Below are 19,818 nucleotides of genomic sequence, written 5' to 3' on the forward strand. Positions count from 1 at the left end.
GGTGGCATTGGTGCTATGCAATATGCATGCCCTTTTTTATGCTCAATGTGAGCATCCGTACTGATAAGAGGAATTCATTGTTAAAAGAGAAAAGCATCATTATGAGATGTTGCATATATATATGGTAAAAAAAAATCCATATATATATATATATATATATATATATATATATATATATATATATATATATATATATTAGTGCTGTCAAAATTATCGCGTTATTATCACGTTAACGCAAGGCCATTTTAACGGCGATAATTTTTTTAACGTGAGATTAACGCTATGTGGTTTTATGGTACAATTTTCCAAGTACATCCCGCTGCAGCCTGCGGGAAGGCGGGGCTATTTCCCCCCAGTCTATGCATTTTTCCATAGGCTTCGAGAGCGGAGCTCCTCAAGGAAAAAAGACGCTCATACACTGGGTAGCGCTAGTGCCTTTTCTTTAAGCCCCACCACCAACAAACAAGTTGAGTGTCTGGTAACTAGTAGCAACCTGAAATACGCTGAGAAAACAGATTACTGAGGTGAAATGGAATCTGCTACGGCACTCTTGCTGTCTGTGTACGCCACAGGTCGGTATCGTGTGTGTGTGTGTGTGTGGGTGGGTGTGTCTGTGTGTGGGTGGGTGGGTGTTCTCATTTTTGTTAAGAGGCTGAAAAGTAACTTTCTAGAGCATAGACTACCTCCATCTAGTGATGTCGGTCTATTGATTTTGATGTATTGATTGAAAATTGTTCATTATTATCTTGGTTAATTAACATCTAATGTTAACTGTACTACATTTTATAGCAGTAGGGTAAAATGCTTGTCTTTGTTCAAAAGACTGTATTAACTGTAAAGACTGTCTTTTACATCAGCCTGTTTTCAGGGCCTTTTTTTTTGGCTACATATTTGTTATTTTTTGCTACATGCCTCCCCATCTTCTTGCCATATGTTTCTATGGCATAAATCAGTGTCTGTGACCTGTTTTCATTTTTAAAAAAGAACATTGGCACAAACCTAGCCTGCATGTATTTTTTGTATGTCATCGAGAGTATTTAAATGATTTTCAATCATAAAAAAAATTTGCGATTAAAATGCGATTAATCGCGAGTTAACTCAGGCAATGATGCGATTCATCGCGATTAAAAAAATTTCATCGATTGACAGCACTAATATATATATATATATAGATGCAGAAGAGCATCTCTGAACGCACAGTACGTGGAACTTTGAGGCAGATGGGCTACAGCAGCAGAAGACCACACCGGGTGCCACTCCTTTCAGCTAAGAACAGGAAACTGAGGCTACAATTTGCACAAGCTCATCAAAATTGGACAATAGAAGATTGGAAAAACGTTGCCTGGTCTGATGAGTCTCGATTTCTGCTGCGACATTCGGATGGTAGGGTCAGAATTTGGCGTCTACAACATGAAAGCATGGATCCATCCTGCCTTGTATCAACAGTTCAGGCTGGTGGTGGTGGTGTCATGGTGTGGGGAATATTTTCTTGGCACTCTTTGGGCCCCTTGGTACCAATTGAGCATCGTTGCAACGCCACAGCCTACCTGAGTATTGTTGCTGACCATGTCCATCCCTTTATGACCACAATGTACCCAACTTCTGATGGCTACTTTCAGCAGGATAATGCGCCATGTCATAAAGCTGGAATCATCTCAGACTGGTTTCTTGAACATGACAATGGGTTCACTGTACTCAAATGGCCTCCACAGTCACCAGATCTCAATCCAATAGAGCATCTTTGGGATGTGGTGGAACGGGAGATTCGCATCATGGATGTGCAGCCGACAAATCTGCGGCAACTGTGTGATGCCATCATGTCAATATGGACCAAACTCCCTGAGGAATGCTTCCAGCACCTTGTTGAATCTATGCCACCAAGAATTGAGGCAGTTCTGAAGGCAAAAGGGGGTCCAACCCGTTACTAGCATGGGGTACCTAATAAAGAAGGTTCCGGTTTCGATTCCTGGCCTGGGAACTTTTTGCATTGAGTTTGCATGTTCTCCCTGTGCATGTGTTCTCTCCGGGTACTCCGGTTTCCTCCCACAGTCCAAAAATATGACTGTTAGGTTAATTGGCTTCTCTAAATTCTCCTTAGGTGTGAGTGTGTCTGTGAATGGTTGTTTGTCCTGTTTGTCTTTGTTGCCCTGCAATAGGCTGGCCACCTATCGAGGGAGGACCCCGCCTCTCGTCTGTACACAGCTGGAGATAGGCACCAGCACCCCCCGCGACCCCAACAGGGAAAAGCGTGACACAAAATAGATGGATGGATAATACTTCTGCACCGAGTCTCATATTCCACTCACTGCTGACACTCTGGTTTAGGAAAAAACCTCTTGTTCCGCAAAATAATGTTAAAGAATCCTTTGAAAAAATCCTGCATCCGGATTATTACATGGATCATCACCAAAATTTAATGGATTGTTCCTTGGACTGAGATGCACCTTTGGCAAAACTTTTTGGGGAATGTAGTGTTGGTGAGTGCAACATGTGTCTCTGTCTCTATCACCTGCAGGATCAGCTCCCCTCTCCTGTTGACACCTGTGCACAGCATGTGCACAGTGCAGTTAAAGCGCACCGCCTCCTTAGACAACCGGCTTCAGGCCTGAGGGCCTGGATTGTTAAAGGGGGAAAATAAAACCAAAGCAATCCAAATATAATTAACAATGCATGTACTCTCATTAATGTATGTCTCTTAATAAGTTTATTAATAATATTGATATTAATATTTATTTATTGTTTAAACAATCTATTATGTCTTGGTTCAATAGTCTATGTTAATTTCAATTTGTTTTAATGAGCATTTAACCAGTCCGGCCCTCGGTTTTTAGCAAATTAGTTTTTTTGGCCCTTTGTTTATTTGACTTTGACATCCCTGCTCTACACATATGGACAGATAAATAAAAACAAACTCAACTAAAAACATAACCTCCTTGATGGAGCTAATAAAATTTACAGTTTTACTCTATGCATGGCTTTCTCTGCCTGGTTTCTCTCGACTGAGGTTATATTTGCTTATATGTCAATAAAAACGTTGTTCCCGGAAGGGTCAGTGACATTTACTTAAACGGTTAATTCAACAAACTGATTACATATGCCAAGAAATGGGACCATTGTTCCTTAAAAACAGAGATTATTTTTAAACTGTAAGGTTTAATGATTTGCTTGAGACCTCATGCTTCCTTGAGGTCAGCAAAAACAAATAAAATCCACCACATAATGCCATCTAGAGGCCATGATGGTGTACTGCTTCTCTAAACCGTGACAGAAATCATGTAGAATGTTTTATTATTTTTAAAACAGAAAACAAACTCAACTAAAAACATAACCTACTTGACGGAGGTAATAAAATGTACCGTTTTATATATATGCCATAAATAACTCTAATTATAACTTTAATAACTCTAATCCAGGCCTGTGTTTGATTGCCTGGTTGATGGGGTTAATATACATACATATACAAATGTTTTTGAGCGTGTTTTTTAGAGTTTAGTGAGCAACAGACAGGCTTTGTGAGGGGGTGTAGGTTGCTGGAAATTATTGTCACTGCGCACACATTATTGGCACTAAATTATTTCTTAAACCTGTGGCTCAACTGTACCATAGAGTACTTTTGAGTCAGGCCTTTGTTATTGTAATACTTTTAACCTTTTCCTGTGTATCAAAGAAAATGAAATATGGAAAGATAGATAATCAATCTCGGTTTTTGCTCTGTAATGAACCATTACTCTATGCATGGCTTTCCCTGCCTGGTTTATCTCGACTGAGGTTATATTTGCTTAATGTCAATAAAAACGTTGTTCCCGGAAGGGTCAGTGACATTTACTTAAACGGTTAATTCAACAAACTGATTACATATGCCAAGAAATGGGACCATTGTTCCTTAAAAACAGATATTATTTTTAAACTGTAAGGTTTAATGATTTGCTTGAGACCTCATGCTTCCTTGAGGTCAGCAAAAACAAATAAAATCCACCACATAATGCCATCTAGAGGCCATGATGGTGTACTGCTTCTCCAAAACATGATAGAAATCATGTAGAATGTTTAATTTTTTTTTTTTGTCTCAGATCTAATTTAATAATATCTAAATCAATAATCATTTAGACAAATGAATCTTAACCTTGTTTGTCAAATGGCCTTTGAAAAAAAAAAAGGACTCTCCATATGCTTACGGCACACTGCCCTGCATGTTTTAGATGTTCCCCAGTATTCTTACCTGAGATCAATTGATTGCTGATTAACAGGCTTTGCAGGGCTTTAATAATCTAAAGCAGGTGTGTTGCAGCAGAAAAAAATCAGAAACATGCTGTGTGCCTTGCAGAAACACCTGTCTAATATAATGGGCTTTATGCACAATTCCACTAACTCCTGAAGTTTAAGCAGCTTCTTTGTTTCCTGTATTTAATTAATGAATGTGTCATGATGTTCTTGAGAGATCCCACCCACATGCAGTAAACCGCTCAGAGAACCAGGGTAAAAATTTAACAGGTTTATTGAGAAGATCAACAGGGGTTGGGTTCAGGAAACTCAGTGTACTGATGAACCGGAAGTGGAAGTGGTCCGTGGGAACTTTGGACGATGACTTGGACAAACAGAGAAAAATGGGACTCACGTTAGTGGAAAAAACTTTCTTCCCAGAATCCAGTCGGTGTGGGTTTATCCAGAGGTAAGGGGCTCGTTGGAGGGCGGACAGGTTTTGACTTGGTTGGATCCTGAGGAGCAATGGAGTGGACTGTCACTTGGGATTCCGGGAGAACTTGAACGAAACATGTGGAGGTTATCCCCTGCTCAGTGTGACACTCAAAACAATCCTTCCAGGGGAAGAAGGCCAAAAATCAGCTAATCTCAGCTTGGCTAGAGTACCCAAAACTGACAAACACTCTGGCGTCGAGATAGTGACAGTCCACTGCTCAAATAGTCCTCAGTGATGAGCCAACCAGCCACAGGTGTGCAACTAGGACAGGGCACCCCCTGGTGGTGGAGGGAGAGAAAAACACAAAACACAACCCACACAAACTGGATTTCTAACAGGGTGAACTGATTAATCCAGGTGTGTTTGTCCAAGAAGGTCAGGCACACCTGGATTAATAGGTTCATCCAGTAGAAAAAGACTCGAAACCAAAGAGCTGCCATAAGGTCACGAAGTATTGAAATTGTGCATAGAGCCCATTCAGGTTCAATTTAAATGTTGACTAAATCAATTCACACACACAAGAAAAGGAAAAAAAGACAAAGTGATAAAGTTCATAATGTCAGTTGGGTGGAAGACAATGTCTGACCATTTCAGATCCTTATTAAATTTTCATGGAGTTGGCAACCCTACCTGTGATGTTCCAGAGGTAGTAGTTAAGGAAAGTGGCACTTTTGCTTCTTTAGATAGGTTTGGCTTATTATTTTATTTTTATTTATTTTTTAACACTGTCCTGTCTGGCGATGTGGCAGAATAATTGTCTTGATACCAAAAAGAGCCCAACAGATTTTACTTTCACAAGTGGAGCAGTACGGCTATCGTCATAGTGTTCCGCTTGTTTTATGCATATAAATTGCTTTACTATAATTATGCAGGGAGTTTTACAGATTATATGGACACTGTAATATAAGTAGGAAAGGAAAAACAGGAAAAAAAGGGAGAAAAGATGAAAGAAAGAAAAGATAAAAGGGAGACAATGATAAGACATTTTCAGTCTGCTTCATCACCTGCAAAGAGATGTAAAAATAACAGCACAACCAACAGATATCGCATAAGAGATACAAGGAAGTGACACCTTGATACTATCGCTGAAGTATAAGTAGTATTATTTAATCTAACATGTACTCTGTGTTACCTGAAGATAAGAATATGGGCTTTAGGTTTGGATTATTGATGCAATGGAGCAATAGCTAGCAGACACAGGGGACTCGTATCAAAGCACTATTTGCTCATTTTGTAGCAATCAAAGGTAACAAGCAAATCTGGGAACACCAATGTAAATGTCATATTTTTAAACCTTTTGTAAAATAAAATTTTTCTCAACTTTAAACAACATCCACAAAACATCTTAGTGTGTCAAGATATATAAGTAGATGAAGATTAATAAATAATAATAATAATAATAATAATAATAAGCTTCTTAGTTATCTACCCAAATTCTCAGTCAGAAACCTTTGGATAATCTTTTGACTCGAGCCGGGCTTACCCCCGGCTCACACCGACTCCGGTCTTACCGTTGCGGTGCGGTGGGTGCGGCGCCGCAGTGATTCCAAGTCATTAAAAAGACGTAAACCTCTCTCACCGGCTGCTGAGCTGTTCGGCTGCGGTTACCGAGACACTCTGGCGCTGCAGAAAATTCAGCAAGAAAGCTATCCTTGCGGCGTGCCGGAGCCCTCCGCAACAAGCTCTCGCAAATATCACGGCACAAACAGGAAGTTTTCCAATGAGAATAAAAGACTTCCTGTTTTTTCAAAATAAAACACGTTCGTTTGCATGTATTGTCTGTCCTTTCTCTCCGCCTTCATAGTAGAAAGTCAAAAAGTCGCTAAAAAATGCGGAGAAGTGTGCTGACACGCGTGATATGTCCAAATGCAATCTTTCTTTACTCGACACTTCCTTATTTGGGCCGTGTTATCGCGTGAAGATACGTGAACTCAAGCGAACTTCTGTTCTCGCGAGTTAAATCTCTGGACCTGTTGCCGGAGCCGCAGAGCCGCACCGCACCGTAGTCAAAAGGGCGGTGTGAGAGGGGGTGTGCGGGAGTTGCAGTCTCCGTCGGCTCGGTAACCGCACCGGAGCCAGTGTGAGCAAGGGGTTACACTGCGATTTTTTTTTTTTTTGCCCTTTTCGGGCGACTTTCCAGTCGTGCAAGAATTTTCTGATCTGGCCGGCTTTCAGCCTGATTGTACGTCGTTTTCAGGTCTAAGCAGCTAAAACATCATACATACATACAGGGAAAGAAAGAAGGCACAGAGACAATTAATTTAGTTACTCGCGAGGAGAGTAGGAAGAGACTGCGGAGTTTACAATCTCCACCACCATCTGCAATCTTCAGCTTTCTCCTCGCCATTTATTGAAGAAAAGGGGATTTCCCTAATTACACCAGCTGAGGTTTAACTAAGGGGAAGGGAAACAAAAGGATCTTACTTTAAACCTCGGCACATATGTTAAAACAAAGCATGTGGTTGTTTTACAATTGAATTGTTCCAAGAGCACATGTTTTGAAGAAACATGTGATAGCGGCTGTTCAGGTCTCTTTCACAACTCATTGCATTACCTTTATCTGGAACAATCTTAAGCAAGAGTAAATAAAAGATGAATCACACATTATACATCACAATAGTTCATTAAACTATGAACAACCCATGAAACACAAACGGAGTATAAATAAACTATTTCTAACAGTCGTGCATCGTGTAGTGTACAGGGGGTAACGCGGGGCAATCAGCCTTTCACCACCACCTCCCGATCAGGAATGATAAGGTCAGGAGAAAATCAAACATGTTTGATTTTCAATTGACCGTCAAGGACGAAATGCTAAGTGCGCAAATATGGATTCTTCTTCTTCTTCCTCTGAGATGAAAACACAGTGTGGAAGTGAAATGGAGTTCTTTCTTTTGAAACTGACAGACCGTAGTAGCCACGTTTGCTCAGCCAAGTCTTTGTCCAAATACGTTGTTTCCTTTTCTTTTTAGGGCTTTCAGCACAAAATTGCACAAATTACCAAGGTAGCGCGTTTCACTCTAGTGAGCTTCATATTCCTCTTCTACTGGTTTGGCTTCCGGATAGACGAGTCCGAGTAGCGCCATGTGACTGCGGAGCTGAGTCCCACCTGGTTTTTAGACGTACAGTGTGAGCAGGTAGATCGCATCAGAGCGTCGGGCCGATCATGCATTGTGAGCTGTCGTCTCACACTGTGGCTTCATTTAAAGAACTACTAGCAACTCATCTATTTAAATCTGCTTTTGCATAAAGATTATGTTGTATTTTATCTCGATTGTTGACACACTGTGATTTTTATCTTGAAATTACTTGATTTGCAAGGTTTTAATTTTCAAGTTTCCCTTAGAAAGTTGTTTGACATTCAGTTCAGATAAATACAAAAAATTCAAGTTTGCAGCACATTTTGTAAGAGAAGGTTGTTTTTTTGGACTATGATCCACCATGTAAACACCCATCTAAGTCAAATATCCCAGCAGCATATACACTCACCGGCCACTTTATTAGGTACCCCATGCTAGTAACGGGTTGGACCCCCTTTTGCCTTCAGAACTGCCTCAATTCTTCATGGCATAGATTCAACAAGGTGCTGGAAGCATTCCTCAGGGAGTTTGGTCCATATTGACATGATGACATCACACAGTTGCCGCAGATTTGTCGGCTGCACATCCATGATGCGAATCTCCCGTTCCACCACATCCCAAAAATGCTCCATTGGATTGAGATCTGGTGACTGTGGAGGCCATTTGAGTACAGTGAACTCATTGTCATGTTCAAGAAACCAGTCTGAGATGATTCCAGCTTTATGACATGGCGCATTATCCTGCTGAAAGTAGCCATCAGAAGTTGGGTACATTGTGGTCATAAAGGGATGGACATGGTCAGCAACAATACTCAGGTAGGCTGTGGCGTTGCAACGATGCTCAATTGGTACCAAGGGGCGAAAAGAGTGCCAAGAAAATATTCCCTGCACCATGACACCACCACCACCAGCCTGAACCGTTGATACAAGGCAGGATGGATCCATGCTTTCATGTTGTAGATGCCAAATTCTGACCCTACCATCCGAATGTCGCAGCAGAAATCGAGACTCATCAGACCAGGCAACGTTTTTCCAACCTTCTATTGTCCAATTTTGATGAGCTTGTGCAAATTGTAGCCTCAGTTTCCTGTTCTTAGCTGAAAGGAGTGGCACCCGGTGTGGTTTTCTGCTGCTGTAGCTCATCTGCCCCAAAGTTCCACGTACTGTGCGTTCAGAGATGCTCTTCTGCCCACCTTGGTTGTAACGGGTGGTTATTTGAGTCACTGTTGCCCTTCTATCAGCTCGAACCAGTCTGGCCATTCTCCTCTGACCTCTGCCATCAACAAGGCATTTCCGCCCACAGAACTGCCGCTCACTGGTTTTTTTTTCTTTTTCGGACCATTCTCTGTAAACCCTAGAGATGGTTGTGCGTGAAAATCCCAGTAGATCAGCAGTTTCTGAAATACTCAGACCAGGCCTTCTGGCACCAACAATCACGCCACGTTCAAAGTCACTCAAATCACCTTTCTTCCCCATACTGATGCTCGGTTTGAACTGCAGGAGATTGTCTTGACCATGTCTACATGCATAAATGCACTGAGTTGCCGCCATGGGATTGGCTGCTTAGAAATTAAGTGTTAACGAGCAGTTGGACAGGTGTACCTAATAAAGTGGCCGGTGAGGGTAGTTCACATGTCACAACAGCTGCTGTGACTATTTAGGAGTTGTTTTCAAAGGGTACAACCCCTTTCCAGCTGCTTCATCTTCTGGAAAACAAATCAATATTTTACATAATTAAGATGTTGAGGCAGTTAACTACTGCAGGTGAGTTAATAACTATTCATCACATATTTGTAGAACTTCTGTTGAAAAAGAATTTTTATCTTGTTTTTATTTTTGCTTCTCTGATAAAGTTCTAGGATGTTATTCAAATGTTGCTTTATATTTCCTGCTATGAGGTGTTATTGATCAATTTTGCTTTTTTTTGTTCTGAGTTCATTAAGTTCTGCGGACATTTAAACCTAATCCACAATTGGTTTTTGAATTACTGTGTAGACTCACTATAGCCACTAGTCATATTGCAAAAAAGAGCAATAAGAATCATTCACAACGCCACACTTCGGGATCATACAAGCTCATTATTTCTAAAATCTAAATTGCTAGAATACCATGATTTAATTGAATACCAAATTGCAGTATTCATGTTCAAGGTAAGACATAACCTATTGCCTGGGAATATACAGGTACAAAAGATGTTCTCTGAAAAAGAGGGAGGGTACAATTGAAGGTAATAGATGTAGAACAACAAAGAAAAGATTATGTTAATCAATCATGGAGTTAAATTGTGATACAAACTAAATGAGAACCTAAAGCAATGCCCAAACATATTCCTTTTAAAAAAAAATGTAGAAAAAAAATATTTTCAGAAGGTATAGAGATAAATGTAGAAAGTTTTGTTTGTGTTTTTGTTGTTTTTGTTTATTTGTATTAATGTATAAGAGTATATGCGTATAAATATTTATGTATGTATATGTGTAGGTAGGCGTGTGTTTATATATGGATATATATATATAGCAACATAATTATAAATATTGTAAATTGAAGAAATACAACACTTAAAGGGGTAGGAGTAAATAAGTTTTACTTCCTCCTGTCATGATTTAATTTAAGGTCTGACCCAAAAATGCAGAAGACCAAACAGAGAGACCAGAGAAAAGTTTAACAGGTTTATTAAGAATATGAGATGAGTCCAGTGCTGCTCAGAGTAGAATGAAATAAGTCCAGTGCTGCTCAGAACACTGCTCAACCGGGACTGAAAGGTGAGGGGAAGACACTGCGGTTAGTTCAGGCTCAGTGGGAAATTAGAATCTTTGGTTTTGAATTGGAGGAAAAGGTTGCAGACTCACTTCTCCAGGGAAAGGTGTCCTTTATGGAATCCAGGCTGTGAGGGAAGGTTCCAGTGATTGTCTTTTCTGGTGTTGGGTGGACGGGGTTTACTCAGACTGTGGTTGTTCCTAGATGAACGGAAAAGCTGGCTGCCACTCAGATTTCCTGCTGTACTTGAACGGGCTGTGGTGCAGATGAAACCTTTGCTTGGCGTGAAGCTCAAACGACCTCTTGGGGAAAGTGGATCCAAACTTCCTGTTTGGGATCCCAGCTCAGCTTGAAGCTCTGTTGATCCTTCCAGAAAGAGAAGGTCCGAACAAATCCAGTTTGCAGGATGACTTCCTGCCGGGAGGCAAAGACAAAAAAGTTAAGACTCGGGTTGACCAAAACTCAGTTTAACTCAGCAAAACTCAGCTTGGCTAGAGTATCCAAAACTGGCAAACAAAAACTCAGGTTAGACTCTGCTAAACTAAGCATGGCTAGAGTACCCTGTATTGGCAAACACTCTGGCGTCGAGGTAGTGGCAGTCAGCAGCTTAAAAACCCTCCACAGATAATGAGGCAACGAGCTGCAGGTGTGACACTTCCTACTCCTTTTCGCACATGTAATAGAGGTATATTAACTCAGGAAAGAAAGGTACTGTGTTTGTTGTTTCTCTCTCCAATGTTTTTTTTGTTTGTTTCTTTGTTTGTTTTTTTTGTTTTTGTTTTTTGCTCTTGCATGTTCAAAATAAAGATACCAATAAAAAAATAAATAAATAAAAACTATCATGATCTTAGTGCCATGGTTAGGAAAGATATGCAAGTTCATCATGTTTGGCTGTATTTGAGGAAGGGGAGAAAGACATAAACTTTGGAATCAAGCTGCTTAAAAAACTGTTCATCTTTGTTGGACCTGCAAGTTGCTGCATTTTTATTTTCTTGTTCAAATCGAATCAAACGTCTATTTGCAGTCAGCATCGTGTTCCTTCTAATCCATGGGAATAAACATGACTCTGTATCTGGAGCAAGTGTCCAGGACCTGGAGGAGAGGATCTGTCAGCTCTGTGCTGTGAATGTTGCCCTCCGGCAGGAGAACAACGACCTGACCAATTTGGTTAACACCACCCTTAATAAAAAAGCTTGGACTGAGCAGGTACCCAATTACCTACGCATTTTAACTAACAAGTCAATCTTAATGTTCCAGTTCTACCACTTTTAAGAAGAACCTAAAACACTTTGCTAACAGAAAGGTGAAGTTGCAAAAATGTTTATTTCAGCTACTTAAAGCTTGCAGAGAACAAGAAGCCTATACAAAGTGTGGGCGTAGTGGTTAGGCCATAGTGCTCGGAACAACCTGAGGTTGTGAGTTCGAGCCCCACTCCCACAGATTGGCACTCTGGGTCCCTGAGAAAAGATCACTTCCACCTCTTCTTGATGGCAATAAAGAGTCTGCTACTGATGGTGGGAAGTTGGTTTTATTGCAAATCTTCTTATAATTTCTTTGCCACTGAAAAACCAGTCGAACTGAAATACAACATAAACTTAAGTGAGATGGTGTCATGAGTACAAAAGGACATGGAAATAATATAAATAGATACAGAGGTGGAAAGAGTACTAAAAAATTGTAATGGAGTAAAAGTATCTTTACTTTGCCTAAATTCTACTCAGAGTAAAAGTAAAATTACCCGTCTCAAAATTTACTCGAGTAAAAGTACAAAATTACTTCATTTAAAATGTAATTTGAGTAAAAGTTACTTAGTTACTTTGAGTTATTTAATTCAAGGCGTATTTCAGTGGACATCCACACCTGCAATATGGAGAGCCATTTCAGCCAAAATTAAATAAATAAATAAATAAATGGGTGAAATAAATAAAAAATGAGTAAAATAAATCAAAAAATGAAGAAAATTTGTGAAATAAATAAAAAATTTGTTAAATAAATAATTTAGCTTTTTCATTAAACCAATTTTTAATTTATTTATTTTTCATATTATCAATTTCCCAATTTCTTTTTTTTCATTTATCTATTTGTCATTTATTCCTTTATCCATTTACCCATTTTTCATTAATCTAATTTTCATTTAACTACTTTTCAATTTCCCTTTTTTATTTAGCCAATTTTTTATTTATTTATTTTTCAGATTATCTATTTCTCAATTTCTTTTATCTATTTTTCATTTGTCCATTTTTCATTTATCCCTTTATTTATTTACCCATTTTTCATTAATCTATTTTTTAATTTAACCATTTTTCAATTTCCTTTCTCCATTAACCCGATTTTCTATTTCCCAGTTTCATTAATCAATTTCTCATATATCCCTTTTTTTACTTAGCCATTTTCTTTTATCTATTTTTCATTTACCCATTTTTCATTAATCTCTTTATCTATTTACCCATTTTTCAAGATCAGCTGGGCTAAAGAACATACTTCCTCACAGCACAAGGACAGTCACAACCTGAACCATAAAGTGCAAACTATTTTCAATCCTACTTTCCAATAGACAACACAATGATAGGAATAAAGAAATTTAAACTACATTTTAAAGTTTTTAAAATGCACACAAAATTAAATGCCCAAAAGATACCAGAAATGAAACTAAAACGCAACAGGATCCCACTGTTATTAACAAGCTCCTCATTTAATGGTTTTAACTGACACTTGTTTTTAAATCAATTGTTTATCTGTTTGAATTGTGTAAATAAGGTGCTGTTAAAAGTCAAAAGTGTTCTTCTATTTTTTAATGGCGATTAAGTGTCGGTTCTGTGACACAGGGGCTTAAATTTCCGGCCGCATTTAATTTTTTCACCATCAGTATTTTATTTTTATTTTGAACTCAGTAACGCGAGGGGGTTTTAAATGTAGAGAAGTAAAACTACTTAGGTTAAAATTTACTCAAGTAAAAGTAAAAATTACATATTTCAAAAACTACTCATAAAAAGTACTCAATTACAGTAACTTGAATAAATGTAATTCGTTACTTTCCATCCCTGAATAGATATAAACATAACTCGCTGGCTGACCCTTCCTTTTGAGGTAGAAATGAGAAATAAAGGACTTCTTAAACTTACATTTCTTTTATACAACTTCTTGCAAATGTCATGCCTTCGCACTGTATTCATCTTTTCTTCTGGTTTTCGTTTGAGCCTTCTAGATTTTCATAAGCCTTAAAATAGCCTCCAAATAAGATTAGTAATAACAAAAAAAATGCATATTACAAATAAAACATGTAAACTAAAAATATGGCAGTAAAAGATCTTTAACCCCACAGTGCTGCCCGGGCGCCTCACGATGGCAGCCCACTGCTCCCCAAGGGGATGGGTTAAATGCAGAGAGTTCATTTCATTGCTCTGTACTTTTGACTAAATAAAATAAATAAAAAATAACGGGGGAAAAAGAAAAAAAAAATTACATCATGCAAACAGCAATGAATTCTAGGTTATTTTTTACTCTTTTACATTAAGTACTTTGGGAAGCTGTGGAATTATTTTAATTATAGGAAAGTGACCAGAGTGGAGGACAATGTGTCTATTACCCCTTGTGGTTATAAAACCTTTAATATATCTGAACTTTGGCTAATATTTAGCACAGCCTTCCTTCTATGCACATGTGGCTTGATTTCCACACACCTGCAGCCTCCAGGCTCTGGTGTTACTTTAAATAACACCAGCTAGCATTGTCATTGTCATCTGAAAAGGACAAGAAACATTTTCGAATCATTTCTCTTTAGCAATGTTCTGTCCTTGTTGCAACAAATACTCTAAATAGATAGAAACAATACGGGTGGAGTTAAACAGTTTTATTATTCTGCGTACCTTCATGTTGATTGTTGAATAATAGAAAATACACTAATGTGCTTCAAATCAAAAAGTCATTTTTTAAACTAATATGAGATAAATATGAAACCAATTAAATCTATGTAGTTTTGAAAAATCTGCTTAAACATTTAATTCAGTGGCCTGTATCAGAAAGGGGGCTAACTTTTTATTTTACTATTTTGAAAAGCAGCATATCCAGACACAGTTGAATATTTGCACGTTGAGATCCATCCAGTCCCAACCCCGTATTAGTAAGTATATTTTTTATTCACACCCCTCATAATAATGTGTACTATCTGAATGTATCTATAACTGTTGCCTTTATTAATGAAATTTTTGTCCCCTTAAAGACCCACAGCCGGTTAGAAGTTGTAACTGTGGGCCGTTGGTTCAGCAAATGAAAGCTGGACTTGAATTATTGGAATCCAACTTAACTCAAACAAAGTGGATAATGACAATGGAAATGGAACAGATTGCAAAAGAAAGGGACAACCTTAGCCTGGAAACTATCCGTCTCAGGAGGGACAAATCTACTCTGGAAAAGGAGCTAGAGCTCTCCAAGCAGAATACAAAGGACCAGTTCTCCCAGTTGTTGGCTCCTGTCTCCGATGTCTCTAAGGCTTTAGTGGAGAAAATTGATTCTCTCTTCCCTGAGCACCTCAGATTCCAGATCACTTGTTTAAAACAGAAAGAACACCTGGAGCAGATCCAGTCCAACTGCACCAACCTTTCCCGGGAAGTAGAGAACAAGCTCCAATACTACCTGAACATTGTAGGAGACAAGGTGTCGAACATGCAGAACGAGAACAACCACTTAAAGGCAGAGAACGGGCGTCTGTCGGAGGACTATCGCTGGTGTAGCGCACTTTCGTCCGGTTTGGTCTGCCGCGGTTTCCGTAGACTCGTGAACGCGCTTTTAGGAAATCCTATACACTACTGTTTATGCTCTAAAAACATTCTAAATGACTTCGTTTCTAGTAAATTATGGACGCTACCCACTCAGGACACTTGGAATACATTGGACGAGCAGTATGGAGGAATATTGACACGTTTTTTGTGGACTTTTATGGACCTTTCTGCCTCGGGAGCCATAGACCTCCATTATTTGAATGTCAGCAGACAGCAAGAAGCCTCCCAGATCTCCAGATGCATTTGAGATATCAAAAAAGTACTCCAGAGTGTTGTTCAGCATGGGGGTGAGTAGAAAATGAAGGCTAATCATGTTTTGGGTGTACTATTCCTTTAAGGATCACTTTCCCTTCTTTGTTTCCCAACAGTCGTCGAGCAAAATTGACAAGCTGCCACGCTTGATCAACCTGTCGGGCCAACAGTGACTGTCAGCATTCTTTGATCAAGATGGTAAATTAAGTCAATTTCCAAGCTGAGCTTTCCTATGTGGTTTTATTGGGTTTTAAGTACATATATGTAAGGATATTTTAAGAGTATAAGTAAAAAGCATGATCCTCATCTTCCTTGAATATGATCAAGAATATTTAATAATCTATATTTTTGTTTCCTTTTTTTCAGGGAGAACCAAGATTTATGCCGTAACCTGGTTTAATTCGGTGTAAATATATATGAAGATCCTGTCAAAACTTGGAATAAAAGAGAAATATAACACATAGTGGAGGTCAATTAAGTTTCTCTTATTGAGTTCATGTATAGGTGTTAGCAAAATTGTTTATATCCCTTCATTTTTTTCCTTTACATTTTAACAAATAATCATAAAGCCTCCATGTATTTCATAATTTTTTGGTGATAGAGTATCAACAAGAAATAATTTTTTGAAGTTAAATATTCTTTGGGATTAGTAAAGTGTTTTTGAATAATTTCAAAATTTCTACCATTTCTTATCTATAATGCAGATTGATTTGAATGACTAGAGTCTGCCTTTGGAGGAAAGAAGAAGAAATTTTGTTGCACAACTGGATTGTTACATCTTTCTATATAATGTTCCACTTACTTAATGTATTCAGGCGTCATGTTTTTTAGGTAGCAGTCTGACCAAGATGCATGAACACTCTCGGGACTAAGAGGAAAGTTGTAGGGTTTATTTTCAAAGGAATGATAAATGTCTTAGTAAATTCTCAGTCATCTTTGTCATGGCAACCCCAAAGCATGCTTCAATAGCAATGTTGTTTTTGTCAATGATGATGAGATTACTTCATTGAGACTCCTTTTTTTTCATGAAGATGACGAGAACTGACAAGCTAAAGATAGATCTTTGATGAGGAAAAATGACGAGTCGTGGGTGTGAGTTTTCGTTGCTGACGAGACTAAATAAAAGTGTTAGCGGGTGCTCTGTCAGACATTTAAAGGAAAAGTCCGGTCAGCAAGGAATGATCAATGGATAAATTTTTAAACCTAAAACGAATACGTTTGCTGTGATTTAATGAATTTAGCCTTAATCAGTAAAAAAATGAATTATAATAATATAATTTTCGTTGCGATCACTGAGTCTGGGAGCGGCCATTTTTGGCCAAATATAGTAGCCCCTCCCTCCTGCCATCTTCCAGCAGTGACGTCACGGTGCGGTAAGCCTAGCGCCATTCTCCCCGCTTTACAAGCAGAATCAATGGGAACTACTAGACACATCTGCAATCAACAACAATTATTGAAGATTTCCAGAGGACTTCACCAGTGAAATTCACCAGAGCTATAGTGAAACTGACAATGCCCACGTGCATGGCAGCTGGATGCTGGAATACATCGGGGAAAAGTGGAAAAAAAAAGAAAGAGTTATTCCACCTTTCTGATTCGTGATCCTCCACGGACGGGTTGGTCGTTGGATCGCCAACTTGAAGAGGGAGGATTTGCCATCGAACTTCTGGCCAGAGAAAAAACCCGTAATATGTAGCCAACATTTGGAAGAAGAATGTTTTCAAGATGACTTGGATAATAGCGCGTTGTGACAAACACCAGATACAGCACTGGGACTTGATCAACAGCCGATACCGCACCGTGACGTCACAAACCAGTAGGTGGCAGTAGTGTTCTTTGACAAACATGGATGCCTCCAGTAAAGCACATTCAGGTGAAAATGTATTTCTCTTAATTAAAAGCACTCTGCATTTATTGAACAGTATGTCATAATTTCATATTTAAAGTACTTTCAGAAGTTTGAATTCTGAATATGAGCGGACTTTTCCTTTAAACATCCCAAAGGGCGATGTGCAAGCGATAATATTGAAATGGAAGGAGTTTCAGGCCACTGCAAATATATGAAGATCCAGGCCAACTCTCTAAACTGTCAGCTCAAACAAGAAGAAGAGTGATCAGAGATGAAGCCAAGAGGCCTATGATAACTCTGGATGAACTGCAGAGATCTACAGCTGAGGAGGGAGACCAATCACTCATACTGGACAGAAATGGAAAAAAAAAAGAAAGGGAAGAAAGTCTGATAAAAATGTAAACTTGCTAAATAAATAGAGGGGAGAACAAAAACATGCAGATAAGAAAATGGTATCAATGAAAAAAAAATCACTGATTTCTAAACCATTTGAGATTGAATGAACCGGCATTAACTGAGCATGACGGTTAGCGTGGTCTGGTGCAGGCTAGCTGCATAGAATAAATAACCATGGTAACTGATGTTACTATTTTTACGAAACTTAGTCGAGGCTTAATTAGGTCAAGATATCATCAAATCCCAGGCTTAATCTACTATCTTGGCTTTGTTAAACAGCCCTCAGTGTTTCTGTTTGTTAATTTTATTGAATCTTTCATGAAACCCGGAAAGTCACAACTAAAGTAAACAATCTCTTTTTAAAGGGAGACATAGCAACAAATGATTTTATGAGGGATTTAGGGATATTAACCCCAAGGCAGAGATTAAGAGGCGAGGGCGTTGTAGAGCAGCCTGTCAGGCCTCTTCCCTCCTGCTCCTTTGGGAGGAAACTGCTCAATGGAAGAGGCTGTAATCACAACCGGTGGTTTAATTTACAACCTCCCTCCCAGTCTGGGCCAGCAGGAATGATGCCTCTTCTTTTATAGGCTCCTAATGTTCACTCTGTGTTTCGATTTCTAACTGCAACTATAGAAAAACAAAAGGCTTATTAGCTGCTTCGTTAATGGTTCCATTTCCATTGATTCAGGAGTTTCATAGTTAAGAGCTGAAACATTAGCCAACAAGGACTGCTATTTACTGCACCTGCTTAAAATTACTGCAAATGTTTCCTTTTTTTTCAGATATTCTTATAAGATTTGTTCAATTGATGTCACACAGAAAAACTTTTTTTTAACTTATTTTGAATAAATGACTAATGAGAATATCAGCCTTATCAGAATAATATTGTTTTAGAAAAATCCTCTCCAAAAAGCATTTACTTTATCTGGATCTAGATTGGTCATTCCAGCAAACCATCCCAGTTAGTTGCATAAGAGTTGCTGCTAGGCCTTACACTTATCCAATTTCAGTTTATTCATAAAGTGACATTTCAAAACATGTCATCACAGAGACAATTCAATTAGATGAGACAGATTAGTTAAACGTTTTATAACCGATTATAACACATTTTGTAACATGGTTATTTTTCATATTTTCTTTTGTCATTTTTTTCTACATTTTATTTTTTTCAAATTTCCCGCCAACTAACACTATTTAATATATGATTCCTGTTAAATCAAGAACAGAATTTAAAATCCCAATCTCACATATAAAGCCTTAAATGGCCAAGCTCCATCTGATATCAGAGATCTGATTGTTCCTTATGTTCCTAACAGAGCACTTCGCTCTCAATCTGCAGGTTTACTAGTGGTTCCTAGAATTTCTAAAAGTAGAATGGGAGGCAGATCTTTTAGTTATCAGGCTCCTCTCCTGTGGAACCAACTACCAGTTTTAGTCCGTGAGGCAGACACCCTGTCTACTTTTAAGGCTAGGCTTAAAACTTTCCTTTTTGATAAAGCTTCTAGTTAGAGTGGCTCAGGTTATCCTGAGCTATCTCTATAGTTCTGCTGCTATAGGCTTAGACTGCTGGAGGACATAGGGACCCCTTTTTCATCATTCTGCTTTATTCTATCTCTGCAGAATCTATTAGTTCAATCTCTAACGTTCTGCTCTCTCTGCTTTTTCTCATAGTAGCTTCATCTGGTCTGTTCCTGTTTGGCTGTGACTCCATCCTGGAGAGAAATATCAGCTGTGCTGCTGCCATCAACACCTTTGTTTCTAGATGTTGGAGCTTGGCCTGTTTTCCAGTGTAGTCCTGTTTCTCTGACTGTGACTAACTGGATGTGCTCTCTTCATCCTCTGACATGGGAGCTGGCTCGGAGCTCGTCTGCCTGGCTGTGTGTTTCCTGGACGGGGCCGCCTGTGGAGCTGGTTGCCTTTTGTATCTATGCTTCTTTTTCTATGTCTGCTTCTGTCTCCTTGAACCCCAGTGGGCCTCAGCAGATGGCCGCTCACACTGAGCCTGGTTCTACTG

This window comes from Cyprinodon tularosa, unplaced genomic scaffold, assembly GCF_016077235.1.
Source record: "Cyprinodon tularosa strain WSP-4 unplaced genomic scaffold, ASM1607723v1 ctg797, whole genome shotgun sequence".
In the NCBI taxonomy this organism is placed as follows: domain Eukaryota; kingdom Metazoa; phylum Chordata; class Actinopteri; order Cyprinodontiformes; family Cyprinodontidae; genus Cyprinodon; species Cyprinodon tularosa.